Source organism: Symphalangus syndactylus, chromosome 15, assembly GCF_028878055.3.
Source record: "Symphalangus syndactylus isolate Jambi chromosome 15, NHGRI_mSymSyn1-v2.1_pri, whole genome shotgun sequence".
NCBI lineage: Eukaryota > Metazoa > Chordata > Mammalia > Primates > Hylobatidae > Symphalangus > Symphalangus syndactylus.
In genome coordinates, this window is record NC_072437.2 from 102237537 (window position 1) to 102258724 (window position 21188).

Here is a 21188-nt window from a genome sequence, read left to right on the forward strand (position 1 = left end):
CCCTGGGCGACAGCGAGACTCTATCTCAAAAAAAAAAAAAAAAAAAAAGAACTAGAAGAAAAAACAACCCCATCAAAAAGTGGGTGAAGGGTATGAACAGACACTTCTCAAAAGAAGACATTTATGTGGCCAACATACAAAAAAAAGCTCATTATCACTGGTCATTAGAGAAATGCAAATCAAAACCACAATGAAATACCATCTCACGCCAGTTAGAATGGCGATCATTAAAAAGTCTGGAAACAGCAGATGTTGGTGAGGCCGCGGAGAAACAGGAATACTTTCACACTGTTGGTGGGAGTGTAAATTAGTTCAACCATTGTGGAAGACAGTATGGCGATTCCTTAAGGATCTAGAAGAAGAAATACTGTTTGACCCAGCAATCCCATTACTGGGTATATACCCAAAGGATTATAAATCATTCTACTATAAAGACACATACACACGTAACGTATGTTTATTGGAGCACTATTTACAATAACAAAGACTTGGAACCAACCCAAATGCCCACCAATGACAGACTGGATAAAGAAAGGGTGGCACATATACACCATGGAATACTATGCAGCCATAAAAAAGAATGAATTCATGTCCTTTGCAGGGACATGAATGATTCTGGAGACCATCGTCCTCAGCAAACTAACACAGGAACAGAAAACCAAACATCACATGCTCTCACTCATAAGTGGGAGTTGAACAATGAGAACACATGGACACAGGGAGGGGAACATCACACACTGGGGCCTGTTGGGGGGTTGGGGGAAAGGGGATGGAGAGCATTAGGACAAATACTTAACGCATGTGGGGCTTAAAACCTAGATGACAGGTTGATAGGTGCAGCAAACCACCATGGCACATGTATACCTATGGAACAAACCTGTACATTCACCACATGTATCCCAGAACTTAAACTAAAATTAAAAAAAAAAAAAGATACATTATCTAGCCTATTTGATACAAAAAACAAAAACAAAACCAAACCTCACTCTTTGGGTACATGTTTCTAATATTTGGTGGGAAGAAAGATTCATTCAAAAAATCAATGAATCCAGGAGCTGGTTTTTTGAAAACATCAACAAAATTGATAGACCGCTAGCAAGACTAATAGAGAGAAGAATCAAATAGACGCAATAAAAAATGATAAAGGGGATATAACCACCGATCCCACAGAAATACAAACTACCATCAGAGAATACTATAAACACCTCTACACAAATAAACTTGAAAATCTAGAAGAAATGGATAAATTCTTCGACACATACACCCTCCCAAGACTAAACCAGGAAGAAGTTGAATCTCTGAATAGACCAATAACAGGCTCTGAAATTGAGGCAATAATTAATAGCTTACCAACCAAAAAGAGTCCAGGACCTGATGGATTCACAGCCGAATTCTACCAGAGGTACAAGGAGGAGCTGGTACCATTCCTTCTGAAACTATTCCGATCAATAGAAAAAGAGAGAATCCTCCCTAACTCATTTTATGAGGCCAGCATCATCCTGATACCAAAGCCTGGCAGAGACACAACCAAAAAAGAAAATTTTAGACCAATATCCCTGAAGAACATCGATGCAAAAATCCTCGATAAAATACTGGCAAACCGAATCCAGCAGCACATCAAAAAGCTTATCCATCATGATCAAGTGGGCTTCATCCCCGGGATGCAAGGCTGGTTCAACGTATGCAAATCAATAAACGTAATCCAGCATATAAACAGAACCAAAGACAAAAACCACATGATTATCTCAATAGATGCAGTAAAGGCCCTTGACGAAATTCAACAATGCTTCATGCTAAAAACTCTCAATAAATTAGGTATTGATGGGACATATCTCAAAATAATAAGAGCTACCTATGACAAACCCACAGCCAATATCATACTGAATGGGCAAAAACTGGAAGCATTCCCTTGGAAAACGGGCACAAGACAGGGATGCCCTCTCTCAACCACTCCTATTCAACATAGTGTTGGAAGTTCTGGCCAGGGAAATCAGGCAGGAGAAGGAAATAAAGGGTATTCAATTAGGAAAAGAGGAAGTCAAATTGTCCCTGTTTGCAGATGACATGATTGTATATCTAGAAAACCCCATCATCTCAGCCCAAAATCTCCTTAAGCTGATAGGCAACTTCACCAAAGTCTCAGGATACAAAATCAATGTACAAAAATCACAAGCATTCTTATACATCAATAACAGACAAACAGAGAGCCAAATCATGAGTGAACTCCCATTCACAATTGCTTCAAAGAGAATAAAATACCTAGGAATCCAACTTACAAGGGATGTGAAGGACCTCTTCAAGGAGAACTACAAACCACTGCTCAATGAAATAAAAGAGGATACAAACAAATGGAAGAACATTCCATGCTCATGGGTTGGAAGAATCAATATCGTGAAAATGGCCATACTGCCCAAGGTAATTTATAGATTCAATGCCATCCCCATCAAGCTACCAATGACTTTCTTCACAGAATTGGAAAAAACTACTTTTAAGTTCATATGGAACCAAAAAAGAGCCCACATTGCCAAGTCAATCTTAAGCCAAAAGAACAAAGCTGGAGGCATCATGCTACCTGACTTCAAACTATACTACAAGGCTACAGTAACCAAAACAGCATGGTACTGGCACCAAAACAGAGATATAGACCAATGGAACAGAACAGAGCCCTCAGAAATAATGCCACATGTCTACAACTGTCTGATCTTTGACAAACCTGACAAAAACAAGAAATGGGGAGAGGATTCCCTATTTAATAAATGGTGCTGGGAAAACTGGCTAGCCATATGTAGAAAGCTGAAACTGGATCCCTTCCTTAGCCCTTACACAAAAATTAATTCAAGATGGATTAAAGACTTAAATGTTAGATCTAAAACCATAAAAACCCTAGAAGAAAACCTAGACAATACCATTCAGGACATAGGCATGGGCAAGGACTTCATGTCTAAAATACCAAAAGCAATGGCAACAAAAGCCAAAATTGACAAATGGGATCTAATTAAACTAAAGAGCTTCTGCACAGCAAAAGAAACTACCATCAGAGTGAACAGGCAACCTACAGAATGGGAGAAAATTTTTGCAATCTACTCATCTGACAAAGGGCTAATATCCAGAATCTACAATGTACTCAAACAAATTTACAAGAAAAAAACAAACAACTCCATCAACAAGTGGGCGAAGGATATGAACAGACACTTCTCAAGAGACATTTATGCAGCCAAAAGACACATGAAAAAATGCTCATCATCACCGGCCATCAGAGAAATGCAAATCAAAACCACAATGAGATACCATCTCACACCAGTTAGAATGGAGATCATTAAAAAGTCAGGAAACAACAGGTGTTGGAGAGGATGTGGAGAAATAGGAACACTTTTACACTGTTGGTGGGACTGTAAACTAGTTCAATCATTGTGGAAGTCAGTGTGGCGATTCCTCAGGGTTCTAGACGTAGAAACACCATTTGACCCAGCCATCCCATTACTGGGTATATACCCAAAGGACTATAAAACATGTTGCTATAAAGACACATGCACACGTATGTTTATTGCGGCACTATTCACAATAGCAAAGACTTGGAACAAACCCAAATGTCCAACAATGATAGACTGGATTAAGAAAATGTGGCACATATACACCATGGAATACTATGCAGCCATAAAAAATGATGAGCTCATGTCCTTTGTAGGGACACGGATGAAGCTGGAAACCATCATTCTCAGCAAACTATCGCAAGGACAAAAAACCAAACACCGCATGTTCTCACTCATAGGTGAGAATTGAACGATGAGAACTCATGGATACAGGAAGGGGAACATCACACACCGGGGCCTGTTGTGGGGTGGGGGGAGGGGGGAGGCATAGCATGAGGAGATATACCTAATGTTAAATGACGAGTTAATGGGTGCAGCACACCAACACGGCACACGTACACATATGTAACAAACCTGCATGTTGTGCACATGTACCCTAAAACTTAAAGTATAATAAAAAGACAAAAAAAAGAGAAAGCCTTCTTTCCTGTAACTACAGGAGTTCTCATCCTGGCTGCACAAGAGTAACTTGCAGAGCTTCAAACTGTGGGATGCGTGTGACCCACCCACTTGAGACTGATTAAGTGGTCTAGAGTGAGGCACAGCCCCCATTTTTGGAGCTCCCCAGACGAGTCAAACGTGCTGCCACGGTTGAAGCTCACTCTGCCTAGCACAGGATGGTGCATAACATTTGCTCTGAGATAAGACTGGGTATGGTGGTTCACACCTGTAACCCCAGGACTTTGGGAGGCCCAGGTGGGAGGATCATCTGAGCTGAGGAGTTTGAGACCAGCCTGGGCAACACAGTGAGACTTGTCACTACTAAGGGAAGAAAAAAAAATTAGTCCAGCATGGTGGCACAGGTCCCAGCTACTCGGGAGACTGAGGCAGGAGGATCACTTAAGCTTGGGAAATAGAGGTTGCAGTGAGCCATGATCACACCACTGTACTCCAGCCTGGGTAAAAGAGCAAGACCCTGTCTCAAAAAAAAAAAAAATTAAAAATAAAAATAAACAGAAAACATTTGCTCTGAGAGTGATGACAAATAAAAATTATTTTTAATCTATTCACCTAACTTCATGTAACCACTACTAGGTGTCTACACAGCTGAACTAAAGCACAACTTCTGATGACAGAAAATAAGATTTTCCAGGTAAAACAGTTTTGCTTTGATTTTTGGTGAACCCCAAAGCTTTGTTTTTCGCCAAGCCATTAAAAAAAAAAAAAAAAAAGGAAAGGGCCAGGTGGGGTGTGGCTCACACCAGTAATCCCAGGCACTTTGGGAGGCAGAGGCTGCCTGATGGCCTGAGCCCAGCAGCAGCAGTTCCAGACCTGTCTGAGCAACATGGGGAAAGTGTCTCTACAAAAAAATACAGAAGGCCGGGCGCAGTGGCTCACACCTATAATCCCAGCACTTTGGGAGGCCAAGGCAGGTGGACTGCTTCAGCCCTGAGTTTGAGACCAGCCTGGACAACAGGGCGAAACCCCGTCTCTACTAAAAACACAAAAATCAGCCGGGTGTGGTGGCGTACACCTGTCATCCCAGCTACTGAGGCGGCTGAGGCAAGAGAATCGCTTGAACCTGGGAGGTGGAGGCTGCAGTGAGCCAAGATCGCGCCACTGCACTGCAGCCTGGACAACAGGGAGAGACTCTGTCCCCCCCCAAAAAAAAAAAAAAAAAAAAATTGGCTGGGGCGGTGGCTCACGCCTGTAAGAGGCAGAAGCAGGTGGGTCACTTGAGGTCAGGAATTCGACACCAGCCTGACCAATGGTGAAACCCAGTCTCTACTAAAAAAATAAAAAATTAGCCGGGTGTGTTGGCACACGCCTGTAATCCCAGCTACTCGGGAGGCTGAGGCAGGAGTATCGCTTGAACTGGGAGGCAGAGGTTGCAGTGAGCCGAGATCGCCTCATTGCACTCCAGCCTGGACAAGAGTGAAACTCCGTCTGAAACTTTAAAAAATGGACTAAACTCCTAATATAACACAAACACGAGCACCATACAACTGTAAATGATTTACAATCATTTACAGTGAGTAAGATATTACTCCTACCCTTGAAGAGCTCATAGGAGGTTTAAGCTGAATTTAGGTTAAAGTGAAAATTTCCTGACCACTGAATTTGAAGATGAAGATACACTACGTACTTTTCGGACAAAATGTGATGACTTTAAGATTTCTTGTCCTAAATTGGGAATGGGGGCTTACTAACTTTAAATTATTTAAGTACTTTAGACAAAAACTAATAACTTCATATCTCTCACGAAGCAAACATTCTGACTATACACAGAATTTACTAGAACCTGTGAGGAAACTGTAATCATTATCATCTCCGTTTTACAGAATAAGGCAATCAGAACTGACTTTCCTAACATCACAGACCTAGATCAGAATTCAGAACTCTCAGTGTCCAATCTTAGGTCCCTTCCAGTATTACAACCTGCAAACTTATCAAACCGGCATCTGTTTTTACATTTCTTTAAAAAGCAAAGCATTTTAAAAAAGGACCCAATTCTGCTCAGAGACGAATATGTATTTCTTAATTTGGATCTAACTTGGATCTAACATGGTCATCAACCCAAGTACACTGTACTCAACTCCGAAAATCCTGCTCGTCACTTTATATTTTGAGTCCTACTAGAGACTTTGATGAATTGCACTCAAGAAGACGCGGCCCCCACTACGCAGTGGTTACGGGAGATGGCTTCCAGGGCAACTGTTCTCCAAGTTCATTTCTGAGCGCTGGGTAACCATGGCCAGTAATTAATCCAATTCTAAGCATTGTTATCAATTCTACTGATTTCCCTGATCGACCAGCGTCTTCCCACTGCAGGAGCTTTTGTCACAACTTAGGCTTTACCTGTAAAACCGTCATCTCCACAGAGGAGCGACCAGCCTTTATGCAATATGGACACCAAGAAAACCGCCTTCGAAGACACGCAAGGCAAAATTCTTGCCAGTGTCCGGAAATACCCGTATCTGGAACCCAAAAGTCAAACTAAAATTAAAAGTTCGGCTTAGGAACACCGCGAAAGGCGATGCAGGCGTCCACCGCGAGTTTAGCTGCCTCAACCTCCGCCCCGGCCTGCCGGGTCTCTGGGGACCCCCGTCTTCCTCCAGCGGGCTCTGGGATGCGGCCCGCTCACCTCTGACCCTGGCCGGATCTCGCGCGCCTAAGCCACAGCGTTGCCACTCGCTGGCCAGTCCCACCCACCTACCGCCACCGCCCACCTGTGCGGGTCGCCTCGCCGCTAGGCCCCAAGACGGCGCCGCCTGCTCCGCCGCAAAGCCCACCCGCCCCGTCGGCGGCTCAGTGCTGCACCCCCACCAACTGCCTGTTCCGGCGGCCGCACTTCCGACTGGCGGGCTGGGCCGAGGGGCGGGGAAGGCGGGCGGAAGGGGAGGAGCCGGGAGGGCGGGGTCGCGCCAGGAGCCTGGAGCGCTGCGTTCTGCGCAGGACGCCGGTGAGGGCTGCGGAGACTCGGGTCTGGGCGGGAGGCGGGGCCCAGGATCTCTGCTCAGGCCTGGAGTCCGAGTCCGCAAAGTGGGAGGGAGGGTGTAGATGTGAATTTGGGGAAAAAACGACCCTGTTGAATTTCTAGAGTGGAAGAAACGTAGAACTAGCTTTTCTCTTTGCTTAGCACATACAAATGGAAAAACAGCGACACCGTTACCTACGTTTACTAGTCCAATGCGTACAACCTTCTGTAGTATATCAACTGCCAATGAGTTTAATGTTTTTAAAAAAACCACCCCAGAGAAGGGTTCTAAAAATTCAGAAACCGCATTACTAATACACATTGTAAGGTCTGTTTTGTTTTGTTTGTTCGTTTGTTTTTCAGACAGAGTCTCGCTGTGTCGCCCAGGCTGGAGTGGAGTGGTGAAATCTCAGCTAACTGCAACCTTTGCCTCCTGGGTCAGAAACCGCATTACTAATGCACATTGTAAGGTCTGTTTTGTTTTGTTTGTTCGTTTGTTTTTCAGACAGAGTCTCGCTCTGTCGCCCAGGCTGGAGTGGAGTGGTGAAATCTCAGCTAACTGCAACCTTTGCCTCCTGGGTTCAAGCGATTCTCCCTGCCTCAGTCTCCGGAGTAGCTGGGATTATAGGCTTGCACCACCACACCCGGCTAATTTTTGTATTTTTAGTAGAGACTGTTTTGCTATGTTGGGTAGGCTGGTCTTGAACTCCTGATCTCAAGTGATCCACCCGCCTTGGCCTCCCAAAGTGCTAGGATTACAGGCGTGAGCCATCATGCACGGCCTGGGGTGAACATTTTTAATGAGCATTTATTATTTGCCGTTCACAATGCCAAGGGTCATGATGAATGAAAATGTCTTGGAATTAGAGTTAGTGGTTGCACACATTATCAGTGTATTAAAGTACACTCCAAATTAAAATCCGAACACATTAAGTGGTTACTCCCATTCCTCCCTCTCTCAGCCCCTGGCAAATGCCCATCAGCTTTCAAACTGTGGTACCTATTATGGATATTTCATATAAATGGAATGTGTGACCTTTTGGTCTGTCTTTGTAGCATAATCTTTTGCAGGTTCACCTTGTATACCTTGTTGCACGTATCGGTACTTCATGTCTCTTTATGGCTACTATTCCACTGTACCTAGATGCCACAGTTTTACCTGTCCATCCACTGATGGACATTTGGGTTGTTTCCACTTTCGGGCTATTGTGAATAGCGATGATATGAACATTTGTATACAAGTATTTGTTCGAGTCCCTGTTTTCAATTCTTTTGGGTATAAACAGTGGAACTTCTGGGTCTTATAGTAATTCTACGTGAAAATATTTGAGGAACCCATAAACAAATGTTTCTACAGCAGCTGAACCATTTTACATACCAAGAACATTGTCGGGGGATTCCAATTTCTCCACCTCCTCACTAACACCATAATTTTCTATTCCTTTGATAGTAACCATCCCAAAGGGTATAAGTGGTATTTTATTGTGGGTTTGATTTGCATTCCCTAATGACTAGTTATGTTGAGCATCTTTTCATGCCCTTGTTAGCCATTTGTATATCTTCTTTGGAGAACTCTCTATTCAGGTCTTTCCCCATTTTTAAATTGAGTTGTTTGTGTTTTTGTTGTTAAAGATATGTGTAGTCATATATTCTGGATATTAGACCCTTATGAGATATATCATTAGTGGATACTTTCTCCCATTCTGTAGGTTGTCTTTTCACTTTCTTTATAATATCCTTCAGTGTACAAACGTTTTTAATTTTGATGAAATCTAATTTATCTATTTTGTTACTTGTGCTTTTGGTGTCATAACCAAGAATCCATTGTGCAAGCACACTAGCTTTCATGTCTCTTCTTATGAGTAACTAATTCTATTGGATAAGGGCCCCACCTTTATGATCTTCTTAAACCTTAATTACCTCCTTGTAGATCTTATCTACAATACAGTGACATTAGTGTTTGGGGTTACACATATGAATTTTGTGGGGATATAATTTGGTCAATAGACTTCTGTACCCCTGCAATTCATGTCCTTATTGAATACAAAATACATTCATACCACCTGAACAGTCTCAAAAGCATCAACTCTAAAGTCTGAAGTCCAAAGTCTCTTCTAAATATCACCTAAAACAGATAAGGGTGAGACTTGAGATATGATTCATCCTGATGCAAATTTTCTCCCCAGCTATGAAACTGTAAAACCAGGGAAGTTATTTGCTTCCAAAATACAATGGCAGAACAGGCATAGAATAGGCATTCCAAAAAAAAAAAAAAAAAAAAAAAAAATAGCAAGAAAGAAAGGAAATAAAAGAAATAGGGAAAAAGGAAGGGATGACAGGTCCCAAGCAAGTCCAAAAATCTAGCAAGGCAAATTCTAGTAGATTTTAAGGCTCAAGAATAATCCATTTTGATTCAGTGCCCTGCCTTCCAGACCTACTAGGGTGGTGGCCCTGCCTTCTGGACCCTAGGTGGATGCTATACCTCTCCCCACACTGCCAGGCACGCTTTCCCAGGCAGAGTCTCATCCCAAAAATTTTGCTAGGTAATGGCCTTGATAACATCTGAATTGCTTTGAGGTCATTCTCCCCTTTTCTTAAAGAATAGTGCAAGTTTGTCCAGGTGCGGTGGTGGCTCACGCCTGTAATCCCAACACTTTGGGAGGCCAAGATGGACAACATAGTGAAACCCCATCTCTACTAAATGCACAAAAATTAGCCTGGTCTGGTGGTGCGTGCCTGTAATCTCAGCTACTTGGGAGGCTGAGGTGGGAGAATCACTTGAACCTGGGAGGCGAAAGTTGCAGTGAGCCGAGATCCCGCCATTGCACTCTAGCCTGGGCAATGGAGTGAGACTCTGTCTCAAAAAAAAAAAAAAAAAAAAAGAATAGTACAAAGGTAGCAGCTGGATAGCTCTATTGTCCTGTCCTGTAGAATCTGGGACATGTAAAAGCCTTCCATCATTTTTGTCTTGTCTGCATCCCCTTCAGTTGAAACAGGCAGTGTTTCTGCTCATATAATCTTATCATTTATTTATCAAATGATAGTCTAACCATACTTTTGGTGTTTTCTTTAGAATATACTTTCTCATTTTCTGCAACATGACAGGCAGAGAATTTTCCAAATATTTAAGTTTTGGTTCCTTTTTGCTTAATAATTTCTTCTTTCATTCATCTCTCTCCTCTTGCATTTTACTACAAGCATTCAGGAAGATCCAGGTCACACTTTCAGCATTTTGCTTAAAAATCTCAGTTAAATATTCAATTTTATCATTCACAAATTCTGTCTGCCAGAAAACACTAGAAAACAAGTCAGCCAAGTTATTTGCTACTTTATAACAAGGATTGCCTTTCTTCTGTCTTCCAGTGACCCATTCTTCATTTCCACCTGAGACCTCACAAGAATGGCCTTTAACAAACATATTTACCAAAATTGTGTTCATGATTATGTTTTTTCTAAGAAGATGGAGGCTTTCTCTTCAACTATATTTCTGAGTTCTTACCAGAATTGCCTTTAACATCCACATTTCTAGCATGGAAATCTAGGCTTTTTCTAGCATGCACCTCAGAATTCTTTCAGCCTCTACCCATTACCTAGTTCCGAAACCACTTTCACATTTTTAGGTTTTATTAAAGCAACATCCAACTTCTTGGTAGCAAAATCTATCTTAGTTTGCTCAAGCCGCTGTAACAAAGTACCATAAACTGAATGGCCTAAGCAACAGAAATTTATTTCTCGTAGTTCTGGAGGCTGTGCAGTCCAAGATCAAGGTGCTTGCCAATTTGGTTTCTGGTGACAGCTCTTTTACTGGCGAGTAGATGGCCACCTTCTTTCCGCATTCTCATATGACAAAGGAACGGGTAGAAGGAAAGGGAAACAGACAGAGAAATACACAGAGAAAGAGATCTGGTGGTTTTTGTTGTTTTTTTTTTTATAAAGATACTAATCTATAGCATCAGAAATCCACTCTTGTGATCAATTTAACCTCAGTTACCTTCTTATAGGTCCCATCTCCAAATACAGTGACATTGGGGGTTTGAACTTCAATATGTGAATTTTGAGGGGACATATTCAGTTCTTAGCAAATACTATTATAAATGAAATTGTTTTTAATTTTCCAGATTGGTCATTGCTGATGTATAGAAACAATTTATTTTGGGGTATTGTCTTAGTCTATTTTCTGCTGCTGTAACAGAATACTACAGACTGGGTAATATATAATAAACAGAAATTTATTGGCTCACAGTTCTGGATGCTGAAGAGTCTAAGATTGAAGGGCTGGCATCTGGTGAGAGCCTACTTGGTATGTATGTTATCCCATGGTGGAAGGACAAAGAGAGGGCTAGAGAGCAAGGGATCAAACCTGAAGCCTCAAGTTCTTTTACAATTAGCATTAATCTATTCATGAGGGTGAGACCTCATGACCTAAACAACTTTACATTAGGCCTTACCACCCAACATTGTTGCATTATGGGTTAAGTTTCTAGCACGTCCTTTGGGGTGATATATTCAAACCATAGCAAGTGTTGGCCTTGTACTCTGAACATTTACTTATTAGCTCTAATAATTTTGTATGTGTGCCTACATGTGTATATTCTTTAGGATTTCTATATATAGAATCATGTAATCTGTGAACTGAGATAGTTATACTTTTTTCTCCCAATTTGAACCCTTTCATTTCTTTTCCTTGGTTAATTGCTCTGACCAGAGCCATCCCTTCATTTTAAATATTTTGCTCACGTGATTATGGAAGCTGGCAAGTCTGAAATCTGTTGGGCAGCTGAGTAGGCTGGAATCGCAGTCAAGAGTTGATGCTGCAGTCTTGAGGCAGAATTTCTTTTTCTCTGAGTAATCTCAGATTTTGCTCTTACAGCCTTCAGCTAATTGAATAAGTTCCACGCACATTATCAAGATTAGTCTCCTTAAACTAAAGTCAACTGATTATAGATATTAAATACATCTTCAAAACACCTTCACAGCAAGCCTTAATGTTTGATTGTGTACTGTAGCCTAGCAAAATTGACATGTAAAATGAACCATCACATTCAATGTGGTAGATAGTAGTGTTAGTTCACAGGATTTTAAAACATTTTTATTTCTCACTGTCCTTCCCATGGCTTCAGTGTGGGCAGAGTATACTTCCTCATGGTGATTTTGCATGTGGCTATGTGACTCATTTTGGCCTTTGGAATATGAACAGATCCACTAGCAGATGAGGATAACTAGATGGGGTCTTAGAAGCAGAAGACATGTGTGTTCTGAATCCTCTGATTGTGTGTGTGTGTGTGTGTGTGTGTGTGTATGTATGTGTGTGTGTGTATGTATGTGTGTGTGTGTATGTATGTGTGTGTGTGTTTTTTTGTAAGCAATGACACAGAGTCCAATTTGAAAGAGCTCCTACTGGCAAAAGAAGGGACACTTGGAGCATCAAGGAGAATCAGAAAGATTTTTTTTGACTGAAATGGTTTGAAATATATCAAAAATTTCAAAATACATAAATTACAATGCTTTTATTAAACCTCTTACTGGTCACATTGAGGATTGCTAGGGCACTAACTCACTATTCTGAAATTGCTTTTAAAAAGTTTTTAAACCAAATTTTTTGCTTTCTTGCACGAACTAAAATTCAGAGTAACCAAAGAGTTGATGGGGAAAACTTTTTTTTTTTTCTTTTTTTGAGACTTAGTTTCACTCTCGTTGCCCAGGCTGGAGTGCAATGGTGCAATCTTGGCTCACTGCAAATTCTGCCTCCCGGGTTCAAGTATTCCCCTGCCTCAGCCCCCTGAGTAGCTGGGATTACAGGCGTGCGCCACTATGCCTGGCTAATTTTGTATTTTTAGTAGAGACAGGGTTTCACCATGTTGTCCAGGCTGGTCTTGAACTCCTGACCTCAGACGATTAACCCACCTCAGCCTCCCAAAGTACTGAGATTACAGGCGTGAGCCACTGCGCCCGGTCTGGGAAAATTTTTTAATAGAAAAATTCCAGTGAATAAATAAAAAAGTGATAGAATATCACCATTTTGCAACCTGTGAGAAAATAATGCTTCTAGGGAATAATTACTAATGGTTACCAAATAACCAAATGGGTGGAAGGTTGAAAGGAAACTTAATAGTGATCCACTTTACATATGTGCTATTTATGTGCTATGTACTATACTATATAAATAGTACTTTATAGTATTACTGTTTATGAAATTTTTTTTTACAAAATCATAAATCTGACTTTAATCAAGCCTCTAGATCTAACTGCCAGTTTACTTGAAAAAAAAGAGGCACAGAGTAACATGTTAAGTGATCTTTCAGTGACCAACAGTGGTAGTGGAGGAGAGCCACCCAAGTCTGGCTGTGTTGGGTACTTGTGATGCAAATAACTCATGAGGAGCCTCGCTTTCCTCCTCTGGTGCTGTCAGGGCTGTTACCTTGAGCTCCCGTGACGTTAGTGGGTCCTCGATTTTAGAGTTGAAGGCTTGGCTGCCTGGCTGTGCTCTGAAAGAAATTATTTTCTTATGAGTGTCACTCTGTTCCTCCTTCCCTAATGCTTGCCACTCTGGTACCATTGCTACTGATGTCGCAGCTTTTTTTCTGGCTCAAGTCACTCCTCCCAGGACAGGGCAGGTGCAAGTGAAGACAGAGAGAGGGTGGTTGCAGCAGTATGTGAGGAGGCCCTACCTGCTGGCTTGTGGACAGCTGTTCTGCTGGGTGTGCCAGCCACAGCCGTGACAACAGAAAGACAAAGCCTTCTCTCCTGCCTGACTCCCTCGCTTCAGCTGCTTTCCACACTTCCAATACCCAGATCATGTCATATGCCCCCTGTTACATTTTTTTGAGCCCCTAGTGTCCTTAAAATGAAGTCTGAATTCCTAATATGACATTTAGGCCCTCCATGGTCCAAGGCTATCCATGTTCCCAGACAGAGTCTTCCACGATAACTCCTTTACATCCTGCTGTCTTGCTGGCTGCATTGTCTATCTTGTTATAAACTTTTATTTCTCTATTTTTTTTAATGAATGATTTTTCTTTACCTGGCATTTTCTTTTTTAATAAATTTGCCCATTGAATCTTATACCAGCCTGCTTGACTACATGAATGTTAATACCTCTGAGCTACTTTCTGGGATTTCTTCCAGTTGGGATTAGTTTTTCTCATCTGTAATGTCCCCAAATGCTTTTTTTTTCTTTGAGATGGAGTTGTGCTCTTGTGGCCCACGCTGAAGTGTGATGGTGCATTCTTGTTTCACTGCAACCTCCGCCTCCCGGGTTCAAGCTATTCTTCTGCCTCAGCCTACCTAGTAGCTGGGATTACAGGCTCCCTCCATCAGGCCCGGCTAATTCTTTTGTATGTATGTATGTATTTATTTATTTATTTGAGACAGAGTCTCGCTCTGTCACCCAGGCTGGAGTGCAGTGGCATGATTTTGGCTCACTGCTACCTCCAACTCCTGGGTTCAAGCAATTCTCTTGTCTCAGCCTCCCGAGTAGCTGGGATTACTAGTAGTGGGTGCCACCATGCCCAGCTAATTTTTGTACTTTTAGTAGAGATGGGGTTTCATCATGTTAGCCAGGCTGGTCTTGAACTCCTGACCTTAGGTGATCCGCCCACCTCGGCCTCCCAAAGTGCTGGGATTACAGGCATGAGCCACCATGCCCAGCCTCCAAATGTTTTATTTTAACCAAGGTGGCCAAAATAAAGTCTCATTAATATTTCTCCTAGTTCTCCTAACTTTAGGTAGGATTTCTTCCCAACTCTAGGCCACTGACCTCCCTTTTCTTAGATCATTTACTATAAAAAAACTTCTAGGCTGTTTTTTTTGCTCCTTTGAGATATAATTTTTTAAAAATGCCTGTTACCAATTCTACAATCCTGGAATGTCTTTCTTAAGGACTTGAGGGCCATCTCCATGAAATGTAATAATCAAGGAAGATAGAGCCCCTGTCTCCAGTTTCTGTAGGAGGGCAGTAACCAACTTCAGAGGGTGCTTAGCTCCAAGTTATAACAGTACCTCCTATCACAAAGATACAGGAAGGTTTGCGTTTTCTTTAGGTAAGGCCAGTTAACATAGATGGCCTACAATCCCCTACTCCAGCTCTTAAAACCTCTCCTGCTAAACTTCTGTATATCAATAGAGTGAAAAGGCAACCAACAGAATAAGACAAATATATTACAAATAATATATTTGATATATGTATAAATAAAGAATATGTAAAGAACGTCTACAAGTCAACAACAAAAAAAACCAAATAACCCAATTTAAGAATGGGAAAATAATTTGAATAGACATTTCTCCAAAGAAGAGGTACAAATGGCCAATAAGCACATGAACAGGTGCTTAGCATCACTCATCATTAGGGTAGTGAAAATCAAAATTACAATGAAATACCACTTCATATTCATTAGGATAATTATTATCAGAAGAACAGAAAATAACAAGTGTTGTCAAGAATGTGGAGAAATCTGGATATTTGTACCTTGCTAGTGAGGATATAAAATTGTGTAGCTGCTGTAGTAAAACAGTATGGTTGTTCTCCAGAAAGTTCAACACAGAATTACCATGTGATCCAGCAATTCTACTTCTAGGTATATACCCAAACGAATTGAAAGCTGGGACTTGAACAGATATTTGCACACCAACATTTATACTAGCATTATTCACAATAGCCAAAAGGTGGAAACACTCCAAATGCCCACCAACAGATAAATGTATCAATAAAATATGGTTAATACATGCAATGGAGCATTAGCCTGAAAAAGGAATGGAATTCTGATACATGCTACATTATGGATGAACCTTGAAAACAGGCTAAGTAAAGTAAGCCAGAAACAAAAGCACAAATATTACATGATTCCACTTAAATGAGGTATCTAGACTAGTCAGATTCATGAGACAGAAAGACGAATGGTTTACTAGGGGATATGGGAAGGAGGAAATGGAAGTTATTATTTAATGGACATAGAGTTTCTATTTGGGGTGATGGAAAAGTTCTAGAAATGGATAGTGGTGATGTTTGTACAATACTGTGAATATACTCAGTACCACTAAATTGTACATTGAAAAATTGCTAAAACGGGAAATTTTATCTTATGTATATTTACCATAACACAAATATTAAAAAAAAAAACCCAAACCCAATTCTCTTCCCCTGTGTTTCAGTGGAGTTGAGTTCATACTATATTCTGGTCTCTCTCACCTATTGCAATAGCCTTAAAGTAAGTCTTCCTTGACTATTTAACTTTGTCCAGGCCAATTTTTGCTTAGACAGTGTGCATTTCTGGCATTGCATTGAACATACTGTGAATTGTGTTTAGCTACTTGAGCACACATCTGCTTCTTTGTAAGCTTTTAAGCCTTTTGAGGTCAGGAAGCATTTTGTGTTCATATTTTTATCATCCGGGATGGATGATCGGGTGTCCTCACAAATTAGGACCCAAAAAATTCTGAGACAAAATTATTTCTATTATACATAGTTTGCTTGTATATAAGTGACATCTTGTGGCACCAAATGGAATAGTCAGTACCGTATTAGTGTTTTCTTTGAACAAATAATGCTCTTTTTAGAGATCCAGATCCTACATATGTATTTTAAAGTGTGCCTAAAATAAGCATTGTTACAGTCAGAGGGCAACCAGTTAGTGGTATTTCTTAATTATGGTTTCCTCCACTTGGGTAGACCCTACCAGGGACAATTTGTGGCTGGATCAGGTCTGGAAACTTACTGATTGCGGCAGCAGGTGGTCCGGAGAGGCCACTGCCACTCCACCGGCTGCAGTGGGGAGGTGCGAGCGGTGGCAGCAGGGACGGCTGTGGGAGCAGCAGTGGCAGTGGTGGGTCCCCTATGCCCCACGTCCCGGAAGCAACCTCCTGTGCTGCCCCCAAACTCATGCAGCCAGGTGGGACCCGCCCCTAGGCCCGGAGCTTCCATCACTCGGGACTCTGGCCCCACGTTGCTGCTCTTACCCACGCACTGCTGCTGTGGGGAGGGCGTGGGGAGGAGGCAGAGCTGGGCCCGGGGCTGTGCCACGCTTCACGCTTCACGCTTCACGGAACCAGCGGGAGCCAAGGACAAGCGGGAGCCGCACCGCAGCCTCCTGGGGGCCGCCGGTATGAGGCCAGGCCAAGTCGCCCAGCCCAGAGGGGGAGTGATGGAGCAACGCGATTGGGCACAGAGGGGTGGGCAGACAGGCACCCAGCAAGGACCTGGAGCCCCCGCCCCAGGCTGTGAGGAGGCATGGCCCGGGCCGCCTGCACACTCTACAGAGCAGGCAGGAGCCCCACCTTCCCAGGTGCAGGACGCAGGCCGTCTCTGAGATCTGTACCTTTGGGGTCAGGAAGGCCCCCCCTGTCCCCACAGGCTCGGGGGTGCCTGCTCCTGCCTGGCCTTTCCCGGTTCCCTGCACTGCTTTGATCTTGGAGCTGGGTTGGGGCCAAGCCCAGGCGCCGTCACAGCCTGCCGGGTGTGCACGAGCTTGGGGCAGTGCTGACACGCCAGCCCCCTGCTGCCTAGACCCCCTGCAGACTTTGGGCACTGAGGAGTACAGGGGAAGCCGAGGGGTGGCTGAGAGCAGCTCAGTGCTGGCCTACAGGTGCCCCTTGACTCGAGCAGTCTGGGCGCCATGGACAGCTGCAGGAGGCAGACAGGCTGTTAAGAGGGTAGAAGGGGGCAGGTCCCTAGTGAGGCCAGGGAAGGCCTGAAGCCTTGGGGCTGGACTGCCCATCCAGCTGATAGGAGCGGGAGATTGTGGTGGCTTTTCTGGCCCCCCCGCCATGGCCTCCCATAGACCAATCAGCGGGCACTTCTGAGGCCATAAAAGCCCAGGGCTCGGCCAGAACTGAACAGATGACGGGATGACCAGCTGCAGAGAGGAGCTACTCTCTCTGCTGGTAGCTGGACCACCGAAGGAACAGCTGCAGAGAGGAGCCACTCTCCCTGCCCAGAGTGAACACTTGTTGGGACGACTTGCCTGCAGAGAGGAGCTACCAGCTCTCAGTTAGGAGCTGAACACTTGACGGGGCACCCTGGCTGAGGAAAGGAGCTGCCCCTTGTGGGAGACTGAGCTGTTCTGTCGCTCAATAAAGCTCTTCATCGTCTTGCTCACCCTTCACTTGCGTGCGTACTTCATTCTTCCTGGTCACAAGACAAGAACTTGGGACCCACTGAATGGTAAGGCTAAGAGAACTGTAATACAGACAGGGCTGAAACATGGCCCTTGCTCCCCACTTTGCAGGCAGAGAGAAAGAGAGCTGTGGCCTTTTAGGGAGTCTAGACTTGGGAGCTCCCTGAGCCAGGGCTGTGACTCCTTCTTTGGGGCCCTGTGGTTCCTTGCATCTCCAAGCTTCCAGGCACCACTGCTTTCCCTGGTGCCAGCCAGCGAAGCTCCTTGTGGTGCGCCCTGTCCAGCTGCAACCTCACTGAGAGCTGGCGCCTATACTGGCATCTGGAGCTGCCTGCCCCGTGGCAGCAGCTGCATGTCTGACTGCGCAGTGGCCAGACCCCGTGCTCACACACATAACCCTTGTTGCTCCATGCTTGACTCACTATCTCCCTTGGAGGTGTGGGATCCAGGCCAGTAGCATGAGCTGAGTACAGCCTGCTAGGCCAAGTGGGCGGAACGAGCCCAGTGGGCTGAGCAAAACTTGGGCAAAGCCTCCACCAGCCACAGGTTTCCAGCCAGAAGAAGGGCACCTCAAAGATCCCATAACATTACCAAAGTTGAAAGAGATTCCCTAATTAAAATTATTAATTTATTGATAATTGGCAGAAAGATAATAGCTGAATCCAAGGAAAAGGAGAAGGTGGGTTGGTTATAAAGGCAAGAGAGCCCTTATATAATAAAGGCAACAGAACTTACAAAGATGCCTGATAAATGTCAGGTGCATTGCTAATTGTTTTGACAAGGGAAGATCCGGGGCTTGAAAAAATACCTGGAGTTGCTGGTGTTTTAGTGAATATTCAATTTATTAAAATTATGAATTCATAAATTTAGATTTATTAAGACTTTAATCTCAAAATACTAATTTTATTATAAATTTAGAAACTTATTTCAATTAAAAAGTCTCTTTTTCTTAACACCTCAGGGGATTCTTAAGTGCCCTGGAGTGTGAGAATCATTATTCTGTAATGTATAATAATTTTCAGCCTTTTTTTTAAAAAAAAATAAGTAAAGTTTCTAAATTCCAATTAATGAATCTCTATCGACTTGTTTTCTCAGTGAGGCTGTCAAAGGGAAGCTTGATAGCTTTGGCATGAAATTCCATAGCACGTGTGGTTCTCATTGACATATGTTAAACCTGTTTCCTCCAGCCAGCAGTGGTTTCAGGGGAGTGTGTCTGACTTTTTCCTGAGGGTGACCCTGACAAAGAAAGAAAGCAAAAGAAAAGAATGATAAAGCAGGCATTGAAAGCAGAGAAACATAGTGGTCTCCACTGTAGAATTTGATTCATTTCTTGCCCCCTTCTTCCTTTATCCAGGCAAACTTATTGAACAGGCATTCTTATAACTGGGCCACTGCCTGCAGAACATCTCCAGGATTTGCTCTGATTCATGTTTGCATCTATTAAAACATAAACTTTGGCACATTAAAAACTAAGAGTTTATTTGAGCAGACAGTGACTCATGAAACAGGCAGGGAATGGTTAGGGGCTCACACAGAAATAGGGGCTCCTGGAAGAGGTTGAAGGAAAAGCTTTTGTAGGGTGAATGTGAAAGCAAAGAAATTATTTGTCTGGTTAAAGTTTGAGCAATTGCCTTATTTGGACTATTTCAGTGAAATATTCAAGACAATATAAATAATGCCCAATTGGCCATTTGTGATTTGCTGAGATAAAGTTCAAAATTTCATGAGGTTTCAGTTTGCTTATGTAGGAACCCAGGGTGTCAGAGCCACTTCAGTCTAATGGCATCCCATTTAGCTATTTTAGCACACCTCTAATGCCTACTCCAATCTTGGCGCTCAATATTCATTCATTAATAACTATTTCTTGAGAGCCTCTAATATACTAGGTATGCTTCTGACTGCTGGGAACATTAGTAGTGTCCAAAGGGATAAACATGTATGCCCTCAGACAGATACTTCCTAGAGGGAGAAATGAATAAATGAGAACACATAGTACATTATATGTGTCTGTGTCCTTCAGGCAAAGGCCACCAGGAACACACCTGCAGTTGAACAATTAGGGTTTGTTATTTTTTGCAGAGAGGTACAACAGTCACCATAGGGACTCATAGGTGGCTCAGAAAAAGAATATAATCTATTATAGGATTTGGGCTTTAGCTGGGCAACTTGGGGCAGGGTCTCATAAAGTAGAGCTTTGCTCTGGATTTAAAGTTGTCAGGAAGTAGGGGAAATTCTGATTGGGTATCTTAACAAATCTTATGTATAGAGAGGACAGACTAGATTGAGGCTAAAGTTGTACTTGGTAAAGAAGCAGCAGTCATTAATTTTAGCCAAAAGAAAAGAGGTGTTTGGTAATTTGTGGGTTGCACAGTGGCCTTGTTTTTGTTTCACTTTATCAAAATCTCAGAGTGTCCTTGTCTGTTGTTGATGGTCTATGAAATTGTTTATGTACAGCAGGAGAACAGGGCCAAGCTGTGAGCATCAGGCCAATTGCGCAGGGGCTTTCTCTTTATCAGATGATAATAAGTGCCGTGAAGAAGAAAAAGAAAGCAGGGAAAGGCATATAGGGAGGGCTGGATGGAGAGAGGCAGGAATTGATGTCGACTTAAAAACAGTTAGTGAAGGACTAATTAACCTGTAAGCAAAAAAAATCTGATGGAGGGGCCAACAAGTGAAAAGGTGGGGAGAGCAGCAGGAGGGATGGGAGAAGCCACATTCAGAAACAGTGAGGAGACCAGTGGGCTCAACGGTGAGTTAACAAAGGTGAAATAAATACTTCTAAGGACTTCACGAACCAGCTGCTGATGCCCAGATGTCTGGTTGCTCAAGGTGTTATCTGAGACTGAAGAAACATAGACTTTCCCCCTTTATTCCCTGAAACTCCCCCTCCCTTACCCTTTGGCTGCATAAAAACTCCCTGCTTCTGCTTCTTTCTTTTTTTGAGATGGAGTTTCACTCTTTCACCCAGGCTGGAGTGCCGTGCTCTGGGCTGACTGCAACCTCTGTCCCCCAGGTTCAAGCGATTCTCCTGCCTCAGCCTCCTGAGTAGCTGGGATTATAGCCACCTGCAAC

The 21188-nt window shown here is 43.0% G+C and overlaps 1 protein-coding gene across 50 annotated transcripts in view; it reads right to left on the reverse strand.

The window, feature by feature from the left end:
- Positions 1-6959, reverse strand: part of SUPT20H (SPT20 homolog, SAGA complex component) — a 52136-nt gene extending 45177 nt beyond the window's left edge. For 35 of the 50 annotated variants that reach the window (XM_063618927.1, XM_063618922.1, XM_063618902.1 and 32 more), the window contains exon 1: positions 6761-6907. The gene's annotated coding sequence lies outside the window, so the exon portion shown is untranslated. Of the gene's footprint in view, positions 1-6760 lie in introns of all 50 variants that reach the window. The other 15 variants (XM_063618925.1, XM_063618919.1, XM_063618905.1 and 12 more) reach the window with 5 other exon arrangements.
- Positions 6960-21188: the final 14229 nt, after the last annotated feature.